This window comes from Symphalangus syndactylus, chromosome X (assembly GCF_028878055.3).
Source record: "Symphalangus syndactylus isolate Jambi chromosome X, NHGRI_mSymSyn1-v2.1_pri, whole genome shotgun sequence".
In the NCBI taxonomy this organism is placed as follows: Eukaryota; Metazoa; Chordata; class Mammalia; order Primates; family Hylobatidae; genus Symphalangus; species Symphalangus syndactylus.
In genome coordinates this window covers 81,504,207-81,524,703 of record NC_072447.2, presented here as the reverse complement: position 1 = coordinate 81,524,703, position 20,497 = coordinate 81,504,207, and the positions used below count along the sequence as shown (strand labels likewise).

The window sequence follows — 20,497 nt, the reverse complement described above, 5'->3', positions numbered from 1 at the left end:
AATAAGGGCCTGTTCATCAAATGGCTGATTTCACAGCTAGAATTTATTTTCAGATTGAATACAAGGAGAACAACTATATGCCAATAAGTTGGAAAATCTAGAAGAAATGGACAAATTCCTAGACACATACAACCTACCAAGATTGAACCGGTAGAAATCCAAAACCTCAGCAGACCAATGACAAATGATGAGCTTGAAGTCATAATAAAAAGTCTCCCTGGTTAAAAAAAAAAAAAAAAAAAAAAAAAGAAAGAAAAAAAGCCTGGGACCCTATGGCTTAATTGCTGAATTCCACCAAACATTTGAAGAACTAATATCAATATTACTCAACCTCTCTGGAAGGAAGGAAAATATAGTCCAATATCTCTGATGGATATTAATACAGAAATCCTCAACAAAATACCAGCAAACTGAATTCAACAATACATTAGAAAGGTCATTCATCATGACCAAGTAAGATTTATTCCTGAGACACAAGTTGGTTCAACATACACAAATCAATGTGATACATCAATGTCAACAGAATGAAGGATAAAAACCTTATGATCATTTCAATGGATGCTGAAAAAGCATTTGATAAAATTAAACATCCCTTCATGATAAAAACTCTCAAAAAGCTGGGGATAGAAGGAACATACCTCAACATCATAAAAGCCATATGCAGCAGACCCACAGCTTGTATCATACTGAATGGCGAAAAACTGAATGCCTTTCCTCTAAGATCTGGAACACAACCAGGATGCCCACTATCGCCACTGTTATTCAACATGGTACTGGAAGTCCTAGGAAGAGCAATGAGTCAAGACAAAGATGTAAAGGGCTTCCAAATTTGAAAGGAAGGAGTCAAATTATCCTTGTTTGCAGATGATATGATCTTATAGTTGGAAAAACCTAAAGACTTCACCAAAAACTATTAGAATTGATAAACAAATTCAGTAAAATTACAGGATAGAAAATTAACATACAAAAAACAGTAGCACTTCTTTTTTTCAAGTAAAGCTATTTAATTATCCAAAAGAATCCTTCTGCGGTAAGAGGAAGTGAGCCCCGTGAGCCCTCACTTCCTAGCACTCTGTGTGTTGATGTAGTTCTGGAGAAGTGATAGCACCTCTGCCTGCTGGCTTATGTTGGTGACTTTGCCCTGAAAGCAGCCTTTCTTCCCTGCTCCTTTGCCTTCTAGGACCTCATCCACCCTGGGCCCCAGGGTCTCCATGGTCTCAGGTGGCCCTGCCAGTAAAAAGAGCCCAGCACCTTTCTCATCACCCATGGTTAAGAACAGGAAGGAATCCTCTGACCCAATCTCATTGGCAACGATATTCATGAACTATGAATCACCCTCCTTCCTGTGTAATATGACCACATCCCCCGAGTCTGAGTTGGTCCTGAGGCTATGGGCAATGTGCGCAGCTGAATCTCTGAGCAGATTCAGGTTGTTCTTGTGCAGGAGCTTGGTGGAGTTCTGGAGCTTTTTCTTTTTTATTTTATTTTATTTTATTTATTTATTTATTTATTTAGAGACAGAGTCTCGCTCTGTTGCCCAGGCTGGAGTGCAGTGGCGTGATCTCAGCTCACTGCAAGTTCCACCTCCTGGGTTCACGCCATTCTGCTGCCTCAGCCTCCCAAGTAGCTAGGACTACAGGTGCCCGCCACACGCCCGGCTAATTTTTTATATTTTTAGTAGAGACGGGGTTTCACCGTGTTAGCCAGGATGGTCATGATCTCCTGACCTCGTGATCTGCCCACCTCGGCTTCCCAAAGTGCTGGGATTACAGGCGCGAGCCACCACGCCCAGCCACGTTCTGGAGCTTTTTCACTGCTTCCATGTGATCCTCTGCTCCACACTTCAGCAGAGTGATTCAGTGCTTTTTCAGTTTCATGACTTCTCTTCATCCATTTCAGCATCTGGTTCCCAGCCAGAAATATCAGTTTGATTTTATTCCTTTTCCTCTTCTCGGTGCCTAGAATCTTAATGACTGGAAAGTCACGGAGATTGCTCATGGGGATCCCACAGCACATGTTGGAATCAACACCCTTGATGGTAACAATTCCAATGGGCCCAGCATGATCATCTGGCAGGCCCCAGCCTCTCACCTGCTCTGCCTCAGGATCATTCAGGCTCAGTTCTCATACTTTGTTGAGCAGCTGATCTCTGATATTTTTATTGACACTCTTTTCAGTGGCAGTTATTTTCTCTGCATTCACAGAGGGGCTTTCCAGCATCACACTTCGAAATCTCCGTAACTCCCATGATGTTGTCTTTAACTCAAACAGATAATCAGCAACTGCTGTGATGAGATGCTGCCCTTAATGCTGCTGCATGTGGTCAAACCTCCACTCCCAGTCTACCCAGACCAGGACTTGGCTTCCAGGATCCAGGGGTGTCTGTGTGAAATGATCAGCCTGGGCCCCCAAGCGGGTCACTCCCAGCACAGAAATGTCATTGATTGTACCACCATCATCAGGCTGTCTTTCGCCCTCAGGGAAAAGCAGCATGTCTTCCAGCACCATGTGAAAACTGCTCAGCACTTATTTCTTATCATTGCTCCTTTCTGTCTGTAGCTCTGTGGGATCACAGGGGATTATGGTGGTGGTGGACTCCTGGGCATTGCTATTCTGCTGACACCAGAACACCATCATGGCCATCTCTGAGGCATCAGTAGTGTTTCTATATGCCAACAGTGAACAAGCTGAAAAAGATATTAAAAAGTAATCTCATTTACAATAGCCACACATAAAATTTAATACCTAGGAATTAACCAAAGAAGTTAAATATCTCTATAATGAAAACCATAAAACACTGATGAATGAAATTGATGAGATCACCAAAAAATGAAAAAATATTCCGTGTTCATGGATTGGAAGAACCAATATTGTTAAAATGTCCATACTACCCAAAGCAATCTACAGATTCAGTGCAATCCCTATAAAAATACCAATGACATTCTTCACAGAAATAGGATCCTAAAATTTATACAGAACCACAAAGACCCAGAATAGCCAGAGCTATCCTAAGCAAAAAGAACAAAACTAGAGGAATCACATTACCTGACTTTAAATAATACTACAGAGCTGTTGTAACCAAAACAGCATGGTACTGGTGTAAAAGCAGACACGCAGACCAATGGAACAGTATAGACAACCCAGAAACAAATCCACACACAAACAGTGAACTCATTTGTGACAAAGGTGCCAAGAATATGCACTGGGGAAAACACAGTCTTTACTCCACAAGCACAAGCAACCAAAGCAAAAATGGACAAATGGGATTACGTCAAGTTTAAAAGCTTCTGCACAGCAAAAGATACTATCAACCAAGTGAATAGACACCCCAAAGAATGGGAGAAAATATTTGCAAACTACCCATCTGACAAGGGATTAATAACCAGGATTTATAAGGAGCTCAAAGAACTCTACTGGAGAAAATCTAGTAATTCCAGTCAAAAATGGGCAAAATATTTGAATAGGCATTTCTCAAGAGAAGACATACATATTGCAAAGAGGCATATGAGAATGTGCTCAACATCATTGATCATTAGAGAAATGCAAATCAAAACTACAATGAGATCATCTCACCCAGTTAAAATGGCTTATATGCAAAAGTCAGGTAATAACAAATGCTGGCTAGGATGTGTACACTGTTTGGTGGGAATGTAAAATTAGTACAACCTCTATGGAGAACAGTTTTCAGGTTCCTAAGGAGACAAAAAATATTGAACTACCATATGATCCAGAAATCCCAGTGCTTGTTATATACCCAAAAGAAAGAAAATCAGTATATCAAAGAGATATCTGCGTGCCTATGTTTGTTGCAGCAGTGTTTACAAGAGCTAAGATTTGGAAGCAACGTAAGTGTTCATCAACAGATGAATGGGTAAAGAACATGTGGTACATGTACACAATGGAGTACTATTCAGCCATAAAAAAGAATGAGATCCAGTCATTTGCAACAACATGGATGGAACTGTAGATCATTATATTAAGTGAAATAAGCCAAGCACAGAAAAACAAACATTTCATGTTCTTATTTACTTGTGGGATCTAAAAATCAAAACAATTGAACTCATGGAGATAAAGAGTAGAAGAATGGTTACCAGAGGCTGGGAAGGGTATTGGGGGCATGTGCGGGAGGTGGGGATGTTTTATGGGTACAAGTAATAATTAGAAAGAATGAATAAGAACTACTATTTGATAGCATAACAGGGTTACTGTAGTCAATAATAACTTAATTGTACATTTTAAAACAACTTAAAGAGTGTGATTGGATTGTTTGTAACTCAAAGGATAAATGCTTGAGGGGATGGATATTTCATTCTCCATGATGTGCTTATTTCACATTGCATGCCTGTATCACATCTCATGTACCCAATACATACACCTCTACTATGTGCCCACAATTTTTTTCCAAACTATTGCATTTATTTTAAACAAGGGTGCAGACCTTAGACTCTCAGAAACACAACAGATACGAAGCTGAGGCAGCTCTGGTGAAACAATAACTGAGAGACAGGGAACACCGAGGTATTCGTGTCTGCCATCCAGGACCCCACACCCCACCTTTGGTCCAGATGGCCCCTTGGCCCAGGTGTCCCTGCTGACAGAACACACTGGACTGGGGTACAGGAGTTGCATATTCCATGAGGCTAGTGTCAGGGGAAGCAGGGACTCACAGTTTCCAGGTTGTCCCTCTTCTCCTGGCCAATTTCCCTCCACAACCCAGGGGTTTCAGTCTCACATCAACTGTCACATTTTAAAACAGAAAACAGGCAAAATGTTTGGTTAAAATAAAATGAAAACACTGCAGGGAAGAGACCTGAGTGTGCTGGTGGACACAGCCCCCTGTGTACCTGTGGGAAGGGCAGGGCCAGCAAGGGCAGGAGATCTCCCTGTGGGTAGCTAGGCTGTGTGTGTGGCCCTCCAGGTGGTCCTAGGGAGGATGCAGGGACAGGGACAGTCCAGGTAGACAGCTATCAGGTAAGTAGGGCTCTGCCTGAGGTGTTCTGGCATCAGGAGGCTGCCTGACCTCCAATGGGCATGACACAGGCTCCAGGGAGCAATGGGACATCTGCCCAAAGGATCAAATCCCAACTTGGTCAGATCCCAAGCTTCACCTGCATCATGTCCCTGGCTCTGCAAAGGGTACCCCGAACTCTGGGGACAAACCATGCCCTTGCGCAGCAGCTGGCTGCGTTGCCAAAACCAGGACACGTCTGTATCATACTCACAGAAAGCTGCACCATCCTGGTGTGAGAGGCCACACTCGGTCACCCTAGGGTAACCTGGAAAAGAACTCCGGATGTGCCATGGAGAGCCCCCCACCTCTCAGAGGCCACCTCGCAGGGTGCTCCACACCCCATTCTTTGAGTTTGGCTTGAGATTTTAGGAAGAATAATTTCAGATGAGGAAGAGAAGAAAGTCTGGTCCCAGCCCACTCTGGCAAGGATCGTTCCCCACCTCATCAGCATCAAAGGAAGCCACATACACAGGCAGGACACACACAGCACGCACGGGGCGTAAGGAACTGTGCCTGCACACCACTCACATACACACACACAACATAACCTATTGGCAGCTGGAGAGGCCGGGGCATGCTCCGGGAGCCGCCTTCAGGGCATATATGTAGGCTGGGTTGTAAGGAGGCTGGCTCTTGGGGTATGGCGCGGTTGCTCCTCCAGCCAGGGTCTCGTGGTAGGCCTGCGGGCCCATGGGCTGGGCCGAGTAAGGTGGTGGGTACTATGTTGGATAGGGTGCTGCTGGCATCCCTGGCTGGGGGAGCATGGGGTAGTAGCCCTGGTAGCTCGATCCAGGGTAGCTGGGCGGCACACTTGGAGGCTGAGTGTAAGGGGCATGCACCACAGTGGTTAACGTGATGCTGGTGACAACTGGACATGGTCGGCGGCACATCTTGTACAGGCAGCAGGTGAAGCAGGTGATGATAGTGATGACAGACAGCACAAAGATGGTCAGGCTGATGGCCACCCATAGCTCCGAACCCCATGTTAGCCTCTGCCTTCACCCAGGGGCCTCCTGCACCCCTGGACTTCCCCTCTTTCCATCATGGGCCACTCAGTTTCAATTTCCTCCCCTTTTGGAGAAAAGGAAAGCAAATCTCCTCCCACAAAATTTTTTTAAAAAATAATACAAGGAAAGTATCAGGCGGGGCGTGGTGGCTCATGCCTGTAATCCCAGCACTTTGGGAGGCCAAGGCAGGCAGATTACTTGAGGTCAGGAGTTTGAGACCAGCCTGGCCAACATGGAGAAACCCCATTTCTACTAAAAGTACAAAAATTAGCCAGGCATAGTGGCAGGTACCTGTAATCCTAGCTATATGGGAGGCTGGGGCAGGAGAATCGCTTGAACTCCAGAGGCAGAGGTTATAGTGAGCGGAGATTACACCACTGCACTCCAGCCTGGCGACAGAGTTAAGACTCCATCTCAAAAACAAACAAACAAACAAAAAAAGTATCAAAGACCACTGAGTCATGTCAAAGAGACTCAGAAGTCAATTTGATGAAAATCTCACAGGCCAAATATGGGACAATCTGAGCATCAATAAAAATCATAACTGCAATGAACTGTAAGCATAAAATATGTCTCACACAGAGATTTCATATTGATATTTGCAAAAAAAGTAATGTTCCTGTTGGTTGAACTGTGTCTCCCAAAAACATTCACATGTTGAAGTTTGGCTCAGTGATACATGCCTATAGTCCCAGCTACTCAAAAGGCTGAAGCAGGAGGATAAAGTCCAGAGGTTCAAGGCTGTAGTGAGTTATAATCATGCCTGTGAATAGCCACTACACACAGCCTGAGCAACATACTGAAACTCTGTCTCCAAAAAAGAGTCCAAATGTTGAAGTCCTAACCCTCAAAACCTGAATGTGACAATAATTAAAGTTAGGATTTTTGAAATGGTAATTAAAATAAAATGAGAAGCATGTTAGTAGAAGCCTTGATTCCTTTGAAGTGACTATTGGTAGAAATATGGACATCAAAATGATTTTGGTGAAGGCTCAGAAAGAAAAGAGAAGAGCCGTAAAGAGAGAAAGCTTCTGTCATCTTATGGAATATATATATCATCATGAACATCATATGGTAAAAATTTGAATGTTTAAGGTTCTGGTGCGGTCTCAAACAGAAATGAGGAAAATGTTATTGGAAACGGAAGGAAAGGTTATTCTTGTTATAAAGTAGCAAAGAACTTGGACAATTTGTGTTCTAGTGTTTGGTGGAAAGTAGAATTTGTAAGTGATGAATGGATATTTAGCTGAGGAGATTTCTAAGCCAAGTGTCAAAGACCTGACCTGGCTTCTTTTTGCTGCTTTATAGTAAAATGTGAGAGAAGAGAACTAATTTGAGGAATGAATTGTTAAGTAAAAAGGAACCAGACTTGAAGATTTGGGAAATTCTCATCCTATTCATATTGCAAAACTTAGAAAGTGTGTTCTGGAGAGAACATCAAGGACATGGCTGGAAAACAATTTACTAAAGATATTACATGTGCAATTCATAGACCCAATGAACAGCTCAGCAGAATCCAGGAATAGATAGGCAGTTGTCTAGGAAATATATGTCGACAACTCTCATCTGATTTTGTACCCCCTTTGAATTGCACAGGAGGCCCAAAAGGGTTTTGAGAATTTTGTACCAGCAGAAATGCTGCTAGCTTGGACTGAAGGGGACAGAGATGGGATAAAATGAAGGAAGGCTGTTGGACTTCTGGAATTCTACAGAATGAGCCAATAGAGCTATCCAGCTGTAAACATGTCTTATCCTTCAAGAAAAGAGAAGAATAACCCAAAGGTAGATCAGAGGTCAGCAGGGCTGTCACTTCTCCCTTGGGCCCAGAGGCACAGGCCTAGGGAATGTGGCTGTGTCCTCCAGATTTCATCTAGCCAGGCATCTGCTTGTGAGTGCCAGAGGGTGTGGGTCTGTTTTCTAGGGCTGAGGTGAGTAAGACTGCTTTCCAGAGCTGAGAAGGCTTGGCCACCACCTGGGTGGGCTCGGAGGACAGAACACTGACACAAAGAAATTTATTCTTGAGCCTTAAAATCTAATGGAATTTTCCCTCTTCTGGTTTGAATTTTTGTGCAATCCATGATCCTTTTATTCTCATTTTTTCTCCTTGAAATAGGAATTTCTATCCTATGTCTGTTCTACTATTGTATTTTTAAAGCAGATAACCTGTCTGGTTTTACAGGTTTTCAGATGGAGAGGAATTTTGCCTCAGGATGAATCATACCTCAAGTCACTCATATCTGAGTTAGATGACATTTATATAAGATTTTGGTGCTGAAATGTGGGGTGCTGCTTTAAAAATATAGAAGTGCCTTTTGAATTGGGTAATATGTAGGTGCTGGTAGAGTTTTGAGGAACAGAGTGAAGACAGTGTGAAGGCGCAGGGAGAAGATGGCCATCTCTAAACCTGAAAATTCTTCCCTGATGGCCCCTCAGGAGGAACTAACTCTGCTGACAACTTGATTTCAGGCTTCTAGCCTCCATAACTGTGAGAAAATAAATTTCTGTTGTTTAAAGCTACCCAGTCTGCGGTACTTTGTTATGACAGCCCTCGCAAATTAATAAATGTCCTTTGGAAGATGATAGAGAACAATACATTGTTTGGAAAGCTGATTTTCAAAAAGGTAAAGAGAGAAGTATTTATTTGGACTTCCTATATAAACTGTACCTCAAGTTAAACAAAGAATCTGTACTTTTAAATTTTTTTTATGGATGGGGTCTCAGTGTGTTTCCCAGGCTGGAGCACAGTGACTGTTCACAGGTGTGATCATAGCATACTGCAGCCTTGAACTCCTGGTCTAAAGAAATTTTTTTGCCTTTGCATCCTGAGTAGCTTGGACTACAGGTGTGTGTCACCATGCCTAGATTATATTTTGTAAGAAACATAGAGCCAGGGGACCATGTTAAATGACATCATTGAAACTCAATCAGCAAAATCCAGACTCTGGAAAAGTCTAAACAATAATTGACTATATTTCTTCAACAAATAATTTGCAAAGAACAAAAAAAATAAGAGAATGAGGGGGAACTTAGAGAGTTAAAGAGGCTTAAGAGATATATTAACAAAATGCAAAACAAGTACGTGTAAGGTGCTTTGGGTACAGCTTGTGTGCATGTCAAATTATGTCTTCTCTTAATCGAGTCACTGCTGTGGTGACCAGTTCTATGCAAGCGTAATCTGACAAAGCCTTGCATTGGCCCAATGCAGTGTATGTCTTGCTTCTTGCACAGGGGCTTCTCTGATGCTAAATCATTGGGCAAATTACAGACCAGTGGGCAGTCAGACATGTGCAAATAGGATGTGTGGCAGAATTAAGTCACGTGGGATTATCTTAACTAATAAGGGAATGGGAGATGTTGGCTAAATCCTTCCCTCTTATGTCCTTCAACTAGACAGTTCTGAGATATATTTCATAATGCAACTCAGAAGGTCCCCAAGATCATATACCTGTTATCAGTTGCATGGTAACTAAAATTTGGAATTATTCCTTGTACTGGCTTTCCTTCCTTTTTAAAATACTCCTATATACTTCATTTCTACTCTTGGGATCAGTTCCCAAATAAATTACCCCACAGAGCTTTTGTCTGTTTTGGGTGGTGCTTTAAAATATGGCTTTTATTATTATTTAAGTAGGTAAGACCAACAAATCAGGAAATCCCTGCCATTGAAAAGACTGTTATACTCACAGATCACAAGAAGAGGCATGCCACACCGTCGGGGGTCACCCAGGAAAGCACCAGTGTCAGTCAGGAGGCAGAGGGTGAGGGTAGAATGTGGGCAAGAGCCTTTATTGTGGTTTCTGAGGGAAGGAATAGGCAAGTTAAAGTAAGCAGGTTTAGAATTAGCTAGTTTGAATAATTTTAGCAGGCTCTACGGCTTAGGGGCTTTTCCTAGTTGTCTGATACCCGACCCGGGGGTGATTTGGGCAGGTAAATAGTGGCTCTGTGCCTGAGAAGCCAATAAAGGAGGTGATTGAGGATGTGGACTCTGGAGTGGTTGGTTTGCATATGAAAGACACTTTCATAATCCAGTTGTTTACTGTCTCTAGAAATTGGCTAATCCTGGGAGGAGCAATCCCTCCAAGGTCAGCACTGCCTCAGGATGTCAAAGCATCAGAATATAGAAAATTAAAGAAATGGTTAATACAATTGAATACAGTTGGCCTTGTGATACTTTGATATCATATTAAAAACATATTGGGATGATGATAGAGACTATATAGTAGGACATATGTTTTCCCAAACGGCATAGAAAACATTTTATAATGGGAATCAAAAGAAAGGAATGCAAGTAGAAGTATTAAATATGAGTTTTTATAGGCTGGACTATGATTAAGTTTCTCATTTATATGGCATTAACCAAAAAAAGCAGATCTGAAATTTCTGAGATCTCTAGCAATATCTTGTTGGAGTTGTAAAGTGTGTTAAAGTTTATATATATGTATGATATATATATTTATTTATATATACACATGTATGTGTATATATATCACATATACATATATAAATGTGTGCATGACATATATAGACACACACACACATATATATGTATATATAAACAGTAATATCTTGGTGTATTTCTTGGGTTAAAGTGAAGAGTCAAACAGTTATGTTGCTGCAGGTTATGAACTGATGTTAGTAAAGCATATGTAGATATTAGTAGTATTTTTGTGTGACCAAGGGGAAAGGGTGATTGCTGTGGTAGTGATTGGAGAAGAAGGGCAGGATGTAAAGCTGGAGGTGGAGAAGGAGAGGGCACAGTAGAGTGAGTGGTCCCCTCTCTAGGCAGTCAAGGAGTTGACTGATACGTGACAGGTCCTTCTAGGGAAAATAATGATCTCCATTAATTTTTAGAGAGGTACAGATAGTAGTAACCTCTCCTAGATTTTGTACATATGTAACCTCCATGTACTTAAAAGCACATTATATATGAGACTGCTATAGTTTGGATGTTTGTCCCATCCTAATCGCATGGTGAAATTTGATCCTCAATGTTAGAGGTGAGGCTTAGTGGGTGGTGTGTGGGTTATCTTCCTTAGGTGTGAGTAAGTTCTTGTTCGATTATTTCCCACCAGATCTCGTTGTTAAAAAGAGCCTGGTACCTTCCTTCTTGAGACAGGCAGGCTGGTTGGTTTCCTGTTTTAATATGGTCTGGAGAAAAAAGGATAAAAACCTCTCACTCAAGATCTAGCTATGTAACCCTCAACCAGTCAGTAACAAAAGAAGACCCAAGAAATAATTATCGCAAGTTTCTGTTTCAGGGGGCTAGAGACTTCCCTGGAGTACCTGCATGTGCAGATAGACTTAAACTCCAACCTATGGTTAACTCTTCCTCATTTTTAATGCTAAAAATCATGCCCAAGGGTGATTTAAAATGCTAATGCTACATACAATGTATGAAGAAGCATGTTGAGCCACTGCACAAACACTAGAAAAACCTCTCCTATACATGCCCTGATGTAACCCTTCCCTATAGAAAGATCCTATAAAACTAACTCAGACACTTCCCTTGTGGAGCAGCCTATTTCTATTTGTAAGTGAGGAATGTGTTGCCATCAGAACTCAAAAAGGACTAAAAGATGTTGGACTTGTAGATTCTAAATGAATGTATCAAATGAATCTCCTTGGAGGATGATGTTATACCTGTGATCCTGGTAAAAGGTGAAAGTAGTTAGGCTCTCATCTGCAAAGATTGTGTGCAGTGGCAAAGCTGTTTAGGTACCCCATGGGTAGCCTGGCGAAGAGTATTGTGTTCCTTTGGAGATGAAGGCAAACTGTGGTGAGATGCTATTGAAATAGGCACTGAACAGAACATATTAGCCAAATACGTAATAGCAAAATATTTATCAGTTGTTGATTGGATAGAATCAGTAATTTTTGTAATATTGGGTATTTGGTATGGGGGCCTTAATGGATGAGACCACAGGTTGTAATAATCCATCCTGAGATGCCATCAGGTGTATTTTTGTATCTATGTATCTATGCCAAATAAATGTATTTTTAATTTTCTTGTTAAAAACAAGAAAATTCGGCTGTCAAATCAAGAAGCAGTGGAGATAATCACCTCTTTATTAATTAGGTTTTTTAAATTGTGGTAAAATATACATAATATAAAACTTACTATCTTAAAACCATTTTTAAGTTTCCAGTTCAGTAGTTGTAAGTACATTTCCATTGTGGTACAACCAATCTTTTGCAAAATTGAAACCCTATACCCATTAAACAAGACTCCCATTTCCCCCTCCTTTCAGCCTCTAGAAACCACCCCTCTACTTTTTGTTTCTATGAATTTACTCTAGGTACCTCATATAACTGTATACAGTATTTATCTTTTTATTATTGGTATATTTCACTTAGCCTAATGTCCTCAAGGTTCACCTATGTGTCAAAATTTTCTCCCTCTTTAAGGCTGAATAATATTCCATTGTATTTATATACAACATCTTGTTTATTTATTAATTAATGTACACTGGGTTGCCACCATCTTTTGTGTATTGTGAATAATGCTGCTATGAACATGGGTGTGCAAATATCTGCTTGAGTCCCTGCCTTCACTTCCTTGGAATATACACTGAGAAGTGGAATTACTGGATCATATAGTAATTCTGTTTTTAATTTTTTTTTTTTTTTTGAGACAGAGTCTCCCTCTGTTGCCTAGGCTGGAGTACAATGGCATGATCATAGCTCACTGTAACCTTGAACTCCTGGGCTCAAGTGATCTCTGCCTCAGCCTCCTGAGTAGCTAGGACTACCAGTATGCGGCACCATGCCTGGCTAATTTTTTTTATTTTTATTATTTTTATAGAGACAGGGTCTCACTATGTTGCCCAGACTTCTCTCGAATTCTTGGCCTCAAGTGATCCTTTCACTTCTGTCCCCCAAAGCACTTGGATTACAGGTGTGAGCTATTCCTGGCCAGGACCATTTGTTGATCAGGGCATCCAATGCTAAGATGACTGCCTGAGGTTTGGCTATGTGTGTTGTTTCTTGGGCCCCATCCTAAGATGGGCTCCACCCAAGTTTGGCTCCACTCTATTTTAACGAGGTCTTCCTTCATAGCCAGGCTGAGCTTGTGGGGTGCTGCTTCCATGACCCAAAGCATAATGAGCAGCTGGGTATGGAGGGCCACAGGCTCAAGGTCTATGAGATCTTCTATTTCCAAATGTGCCCAGTATGTAGGCAGGTATTTGTTGTTTTAATGTTGTATAGCACAAGGCCAAGAGGGGCAATATGTTGCATTAGAAGCCCTGGAGCAACTAATGGCCATCAGGAGTGGTCCACAGACTCCAGAAGGCATGAAAAAGTTGCTGTGAATGAGGTTTTTTGAAAGCACTAATAGGAGTGATGGTCAATTTTAATTTATAAGTAAAAATGATACTGGACTTATATGTACTTAGTGAGTGTGTCAGATGAATCTCCTTGAAAGAGGATGTCATTCATGTAATATCAGACCTTTGTTCCTGGAGAAAGATACATGACATCAGGATCTTATCTCCAAAGATTGCATGTGATAAAAAAGCTATTGCGTGCTGGGTGCGGTGGCTCACGCCTGTAATCCCAGCATTTTGGGAGGCCAAGGCTTGATCATCTGAGGTCAGGGGTTTGAGACCCGCCTGGCCAACATGGTGAAACCCCATCTCTACTAAAAATACAAAAATTAGCTGGGTGTGGTGGCACACACCTGTAATCCCAGCTACTCGGAGGCTGAGACATGAGAATTGCTTGAACCCAGGAAGCGGAGGTTGCAGTGAGCTGAGATTGCACTATCACACTCCAGCATGGGCGACAGAGTGAGGCTCTGTCTCAAAAAAAAAAAAAAAAAGCTATTGTGGTACCCCATCGGTAACCTAGAAAAGGTGTATTGTGTCCCTTTCGGAGGTGGAAGCAAACTGCAGCTGAGAGACTGTTGGAACAGGCATTAAACAGAACATATTAGCCAATCTATAAGAACAAAATATTTACTGATTGTTGACAGAATAGAATCAATAATATTAATAATTTCACATATTGGGTAGGGAGCCTTGATGGATGGGACCACATCATTAAGGTGGTAGTAAGCCATCTTGAGAACCCCTTTTTAAATTTATTTATTTCATATTTAAGAGCAATCAAATGTCAAAATGGTCTGCTAAATGGAGAAGCATTGAGAATAATCACTTCTTTATTAATTGGGTTTCATGTAATAAATTTTAAGCTTTGCAACCCTCATTTTAGCTTACATTGGGCCATATGAAGTCTTTTAACTGGGTGTTCATGGAATCCCATTCCATCAAGCCAGTTTTTAACAGCCAAAGATTTGCTTTGACTTTAATTCATTATTTATTGTGTCAGAGCATTTAATTCCAATATGGTATATGTTACAGCATTGGGTACTATGACTATGAGAAATTTAGGCAAGGCAACAAATTATGGCATAACTATTTTTCTCTATTATATTTAGTTATCATTTTAAGAATATAGGGGGCACAATGTTTAAATTTATTGAGGTGCCCAGGTATAATTTGAGCCCCAGTATTAATTAAATCCATAGATTTTTTTCAATTTTGGTGCATTCTATCAGTTGTTAAGGTTAAGTTATAATCTATGTTGTAGAGGCACAAAAACCAATCAGCACCCTTTTTAAACTTTTTTTTTTTTAGACAGAGTCTCACTCTGTTGCCCAGGCTGGAGTGCAGTGGCATGATCCTAGCTCACTGCAGCCTCAGACTCCTGGACTCAAGCAATCCTCCCGTGTCAGCCTCCCAAATAGCTGGGACTACAGGCACAGGCCACCACTCCCAGCTAATTTTTAAATTTTTTGTAGAGATGGGATCTTGCTTATGTTGCTTAGGCTGGCTTCAATCCTCCCACCTTGGCCTCCCAATGTGCTGGGATTATAGGTGTAAGCCAACATGGCTTGCCTAAACCTTTTTGTTATATAAGTTTTGAATTTCTAATTGAATCAAAGTGTGGAATTTTGCTTTTAGTTACATATCATATATACACATATACACAATTTATCATACATTGATATCAAAATATATGTATATATAATTTATTATGTATCTCTTATTTTATCCCCTTTTATTAGGGGTTTATTTATAAATTGATAAGTAATCTAGGGCTAGTATTTTGCTTGCTAGAGCTGATTTTCCTCAATTCTTAAAGTTGAAGTTCCTCTGTTTTTTTCCTTGAACTTGAAGCCACTGAAAGCAGCAGTATTTTTTCCTTATTTCTAGGTGGCTAAAAACATTCTTTTCTCTCTCTTTTTGGATGTTTACCTAACAAGCTCCTGGTGGTTCCAAGTGGCTCCTGTTGTGACCAGTGGCCTCCATTTGTGGTTTTCATTGGTCCTGTTGTAGGTAGCTGCCTTGCTCTCCAAGGCATCCCAATCAACATCATCTGGATTTGGATCAGCCTCCACTAGTGCAACAGTGGCAGGATCACTTGGCAAGGCCCCAAGCCCTATTTCTTTAATAGTTTGCTAACCTCCTCAGAGATCATGGGAGAGTTGGCAAAGAAATGTTCTGGCCTTTTAATTTGAATCATTAAGTTCTTTGTCATCACACACAATGGGGTTAAACCAATAGGGTAACACATAGGGTAAGGGGATCAAGAGTGACAGAAGGAAGAGAAGACAGAAACATATCAATTGTAGATCACAGTGCCACTGCTGCCAGTGAGATGCTGTCATCTCCCCAGTGAAGTAGGCACCCCTCTTGTCATACCGGAAAGTCTAGCCCCAGATACTGCCTCACCAATTCAGTGGGTAGTCAGAGTACATCTTCCTCTTGCCATCTGCCAAGGCTTACACTGGCCCAGTATCTTCCTGACAGCCCCTTAGCACAGGTTACTCCCTTTAACCTCTCAGTAATAAGCCATTTGAATCTGGGCAAGGCCTTCAGAATACAGTCAACTTAACTGTGACTAGTAGTTCCCATTCATGAGAGTGATAGCGATCATGGTTGCCTCTTGCTGTACTAAGGCAGGTGATTTTTGGTTCTTGGGGAGAACTCTGACTTTCTAGGATGCACTCAATTTAGGCAGGGGAGTTTTGGCGGTAGTTAATAAAGACAATAAGCAGCAGTATGCAGCAGCACAGACACACATCAGCAAGCCATGGAGCCTTCTCAAATGGTGTTGGCCAGGTGAGAGGGCCAGCTAACAAGCCAAAAGCAGTCTAAAGGCATTTTGTTGTGTCCCTCATGGTCATGACCACTCTGCTTGATGCACCAATTGCTATATATATGCACACACACACATATATATACACGTATATATATATATACACACACACACATATATATACACATACACACACACACACACATATATATAAAATTTGGTCTTGGGGTCTCTCTCTGGAGAGTGGCCACAAATCCTAGCCCTGCCCTGACAAGACTCTAGGGGAGGTTGTCCTGGATGTTTACAATGTACCTTTTATGGGATACCTCTTTACCCTGGAGAACAGCCTAATGCCTAAGTGTCCAACCCACTTGACCATGATCAGGTGTCCTTCTGATAAGAAACATGTTTATACTGGAAGATGCCCTTGTGGCTCTTCTCTGATCTGTGTCCAGTTTATTCCTACCAAGATAGCCACTCTCTAGGAAAGCTCTAACTAGGAGAATAATTAGATTCAGGTGTGATGGTCAGGTGAGACACAGAAGAGGCAGCACAAAAAAAAAGAATATATGAAATAACAAGCAGTTTTTATTACTTACAGATATTTGAGAGAAGAGGGCAGCATGCCTCAGAGGGCCATTGGGAAATGGGGAGTTCTTCAAGATATGTATGTTCCAACAGTGGGTGAGGAGCAAGAGCAACTCAAGAGTAGATTTGATTTGTCAGAAGAAAGAATCAGTGAACTTGGAAATAGATTAATAGAGATTATGCAATCTGCAGAGCAGACTGAAAAACATAAACAAAAATGAAAAGAAACTCAAGAAAGATGGGCCACCATTAAGTGCACTAACATATACATAATGGAACTACCAGAAAGAAGAAAATGAGCAGAAAAACTATTTAAATAATGGCTGAAATCCTCCCAAATTTGATGAAAACATTCATCTACATACATCTAATAGGATCAATGAACTTCAAGGAAGATAAACACAGAGATCGACACCCATACAAATCAGAGTAGAATTGGTTTTGCTAGTTGAGCTCATTTTTGGTTCCAAATGAATTTTAGAATGTATTTTTATAATTCTTTGATAAATATCCTTGGTAGTTTGATACGAATAGTATTGAATCTGTAAATTGCTTTATGCAGTATGAACATTTTAACAACATTGACTTTTTCCTATCTGTGAGCATGGAATGTTTTTCCATGTTTTTGTGTCTTTGATTTCCTTCAGTACTGTTTGGTAATTCTTGTAGAGATTTTTTGCCTCCCTTTTTAGCTGTCTTCCTAGGTATTTTATTTTTGTGGAGACTGTGAGCAGGATTGCATTCTAGATTTGGCTCTCAGCTTAGACATTATGGGTGTCTAAAGCACTACTGATTTTTGTACATTGATTTTGTATCCTGGAACTTAGCTGAAATTGCTTATCAGATCTGGCAGGCTTTGGGCAGAGACTATGGGGTTTTGCAGGTATGGTATCACATCATCTGTGAAGGGAGATAGTTTTACTTTCTCACTTCCCATTTGGATGCCTTTTATTTCTTTCTTTTGCCTGATTGCTCTGGCTAGGACTTCCAGTACTATGTTAAATAGGAGTGGTGAGAGTGGGCATCCTTATCTTGTTCTGGTTCTCAATAGGAATGCTTCCAGCTTGGCTGTGGGTTTGTCATAGATGGCTCTTATTATTTTGAGGTATGTACTTTTGATGCATAGTTTGTTGAAGGTTTTTAACATGAAGGGATGTTGAATTTTATCAAAATCCTTTTCTGCATCTTTTGAGATGATCATGTGGTTTTTGTTGTTAGTTGTTTATGTGACAAATCACAATTATTGACTTGCATATGTTGAACCAGCCTTGCATTGCAGGAAGATTTGACTTGAGCATAGTGGATTAGCTTTTTGATGTGCTTCTGGATTTCGTTTGTTTGCATTTTAATAGATTTTGCATCTATGTTCATCAGGGGTATTGGTATGAATTTTTTTTTCACTGTGTCTCTGCCAACTTTTGGTATCAGAATGATACTAGTCTCGTGGAATATGTTAAGGAGGAGTCCCTTCTCCTCAATTTTTTTGAAATAGTTTCAGTAAGATCAGCACCAGCTCTTATTTATACATCTGGAAGAATTCAGCTGTGAATCAGTCTGGTCCAGGGCATCTTCTGGTTGGTAGACTTTTTATTTCCGATTCCATTTCAGAACTCATTATTTGTCTGGTCATGATTTCAATTTCTTCCTCATTCAATGTTGGGATGTTGTATGTGTCTGGGAATTTATCCATTTCTTCTAGGTTTTCTAGTTCATATGTGGAGAGGTGTTGTAATAATCTCTGAGGGATTTTTGTATTTCTGTGGAGTCAGTGGTAATGTCCCCTTTTTCATTTGTTTATCTTTATCATCTTTTTTCTTTATTAGTTTAGCTAGTAGTCTACCAATCTTATTTAGTCTTTTAAAGAATCAAGGTTGCCGGGCGCGGTGGCTCACGCTTGTAATCCCAGCACTTTGGGAGGCCGAGGCGGGCAGATCACAAGGTCAGGAGATCGAGACCACGGTGAAACCCCATCTATACTAAAAATACAAAAAATTAGCCGGGCGTGGTGGCGGGTGCCTGTAGTCCCAGCTACTTGGAGAGGCTGAGGCAGGAGAATGGCGTGAACCCGGGAGGCGGAGCTTGCAGTGAGCCGAGATTGCGCCACTGCACTCCAGCCTGGGCGACAGAGCGAGACTCCGTCTCAAAAAAAAAAAAAAAAAAAAAAAAAAAGAATCAAGGTTTAGTTCATTGATTTTTTTTTTGTATGGTTTTTCTCATCTCTATTTCATTCAGCTCAGCTCTGATTTTGGTTATTCCATGTCTTCTTCTAGCTTTGGGATTGGTTTGTTTTTATTTTTCTAGTTCCTCTAGATGTGATGTTAGGTTGTTAATTTGAGATCTTTCTAACCTTTTGATGTGGGTGTTTAGCACTATAAGCTTTCCTCTTAACACTGCTTTAGCTGGGTCCCAGAGATTATGGTATGTTGTATCTTTGTTGTCATTAGCTTCAAAAATGTCTTGATTCCTGCCTTAATTTCATTGCTTACCCAAAAGCCATTCAGGAGCATACTGCTTAATTTCCATTTAATTGTATGGTTTGAAAGAACTTCTTGGTTTTGATTTCTATTTTTATTGCACTGTGGTCTAACAGTATGGCTGATATGATTTTGGCTTTTTAAAAAAATTTCTTAGCAATTGCCTTATGGCTAAGCAAGTGGTCAATTTTAGAGTATGTGCCATGTACAGATGAAAAGAATGTATATTCTAATTTTGTTGAGTGCCATGTTCTGTAGATGTCTGTTAGGTCCATTTGATCAAGCATCAAATTTAGGTCTGGAATCTCCTTGTTAGTATTGTCCCTTGATGATCTGTCCACTATTGTCAATGGGGTGTTGAAGTATCCCACTATTATTAAGTGGTTATCTAAGTCTCTTTGTAAGTCTCTAAGAATTTGTTTAATCAATCTGGATGCTGCAGTGTTGGGTGCATATATATTTAGTTACATCTTCTTGTTGAATTGAACTTTTTATCATTATGTAATGCCCTTCTTTGTCCTTTTTGATCATTGTTCATTTAATGTCAGTTTTGCCTGATAGAAGAACAGCAACCTCTGCCCTTTTTTGTTTTCCATTTGCTTGATAGACCTTTCTCCATCCCCTTACTTTCAGCCTATAAATATCCTTTTGTGTAAGATGGGTATCTTGAAGACAGCATACAGTTGGGTCGTGCTTCTTTATCTAACTTTCCACTCTGTGCCTTTTAAGTGCGGGTGTTTAACCCATTTATGTTCAAGGTCAATATTGATATGTGTAGATTCGATCCTGTCATTATGTTGTTAGCTGGCTGTTAGGTAGACTTGATTGTGTATTTGGTTTATAGTGTTGATGGTCTATGAACTTGAGTGTGTTTTGGTGGTGGTTAGTAATGGTCTTTTCTTTCTATGTTTAGCACTACATTAAGGACCTTTTGTAAGGCAGGCCTGTTGATCACAAATTCCCTTAGTGTTTGCTTGGCTGGAAAGGATTTTATTTCTCCTTTGCTTAAAAAGCTTAGTTTGGCTGGATATGAAATACTTAATCAGATTTCTTTTCTTTTTTTTTTTTTGAGACAGAGTCTTGCTCTGTTGCCCAGGCTGGAGTGCAGTGGCCCGATCTTGGCTCACTGCAACCTCCACCTCCTGGGTTCACGCCATTCTCTTGCCTCAGCCTCCCAAGTAGCTGGGACTACAGGTGCCTGCCACCATGCCTGGCTAATTTTTTTGTATTTTTTTAGTAGAGATAGGATTTCACCGTGTTAGCCAGGATGGTCTCGATCTCCTGACCTCGTGATCCACCCGCCTCAGCCTCCCAAA

At 40.8% G+C, this 20,497-nt stretch overlaps 2 pseudogenes; both read right to left on the bottom strand.

Moving 5' to 3' along the window:
* Positions 1–778: 778 nt before the first annotated feature.
* On the bottom strand, positions 779–12,894 carry LOC129475205 (alanyl-tRNA editing protein Aarsd1-like; annotated as a pseudogene).
* LOC129475208 (uncharacterized) lies at positions 2,680–6,822 on the bottom strand (annotated as a pseudogene).
* Positions 12,895–20,497: the final 7,603 nt, after the last annotated feature.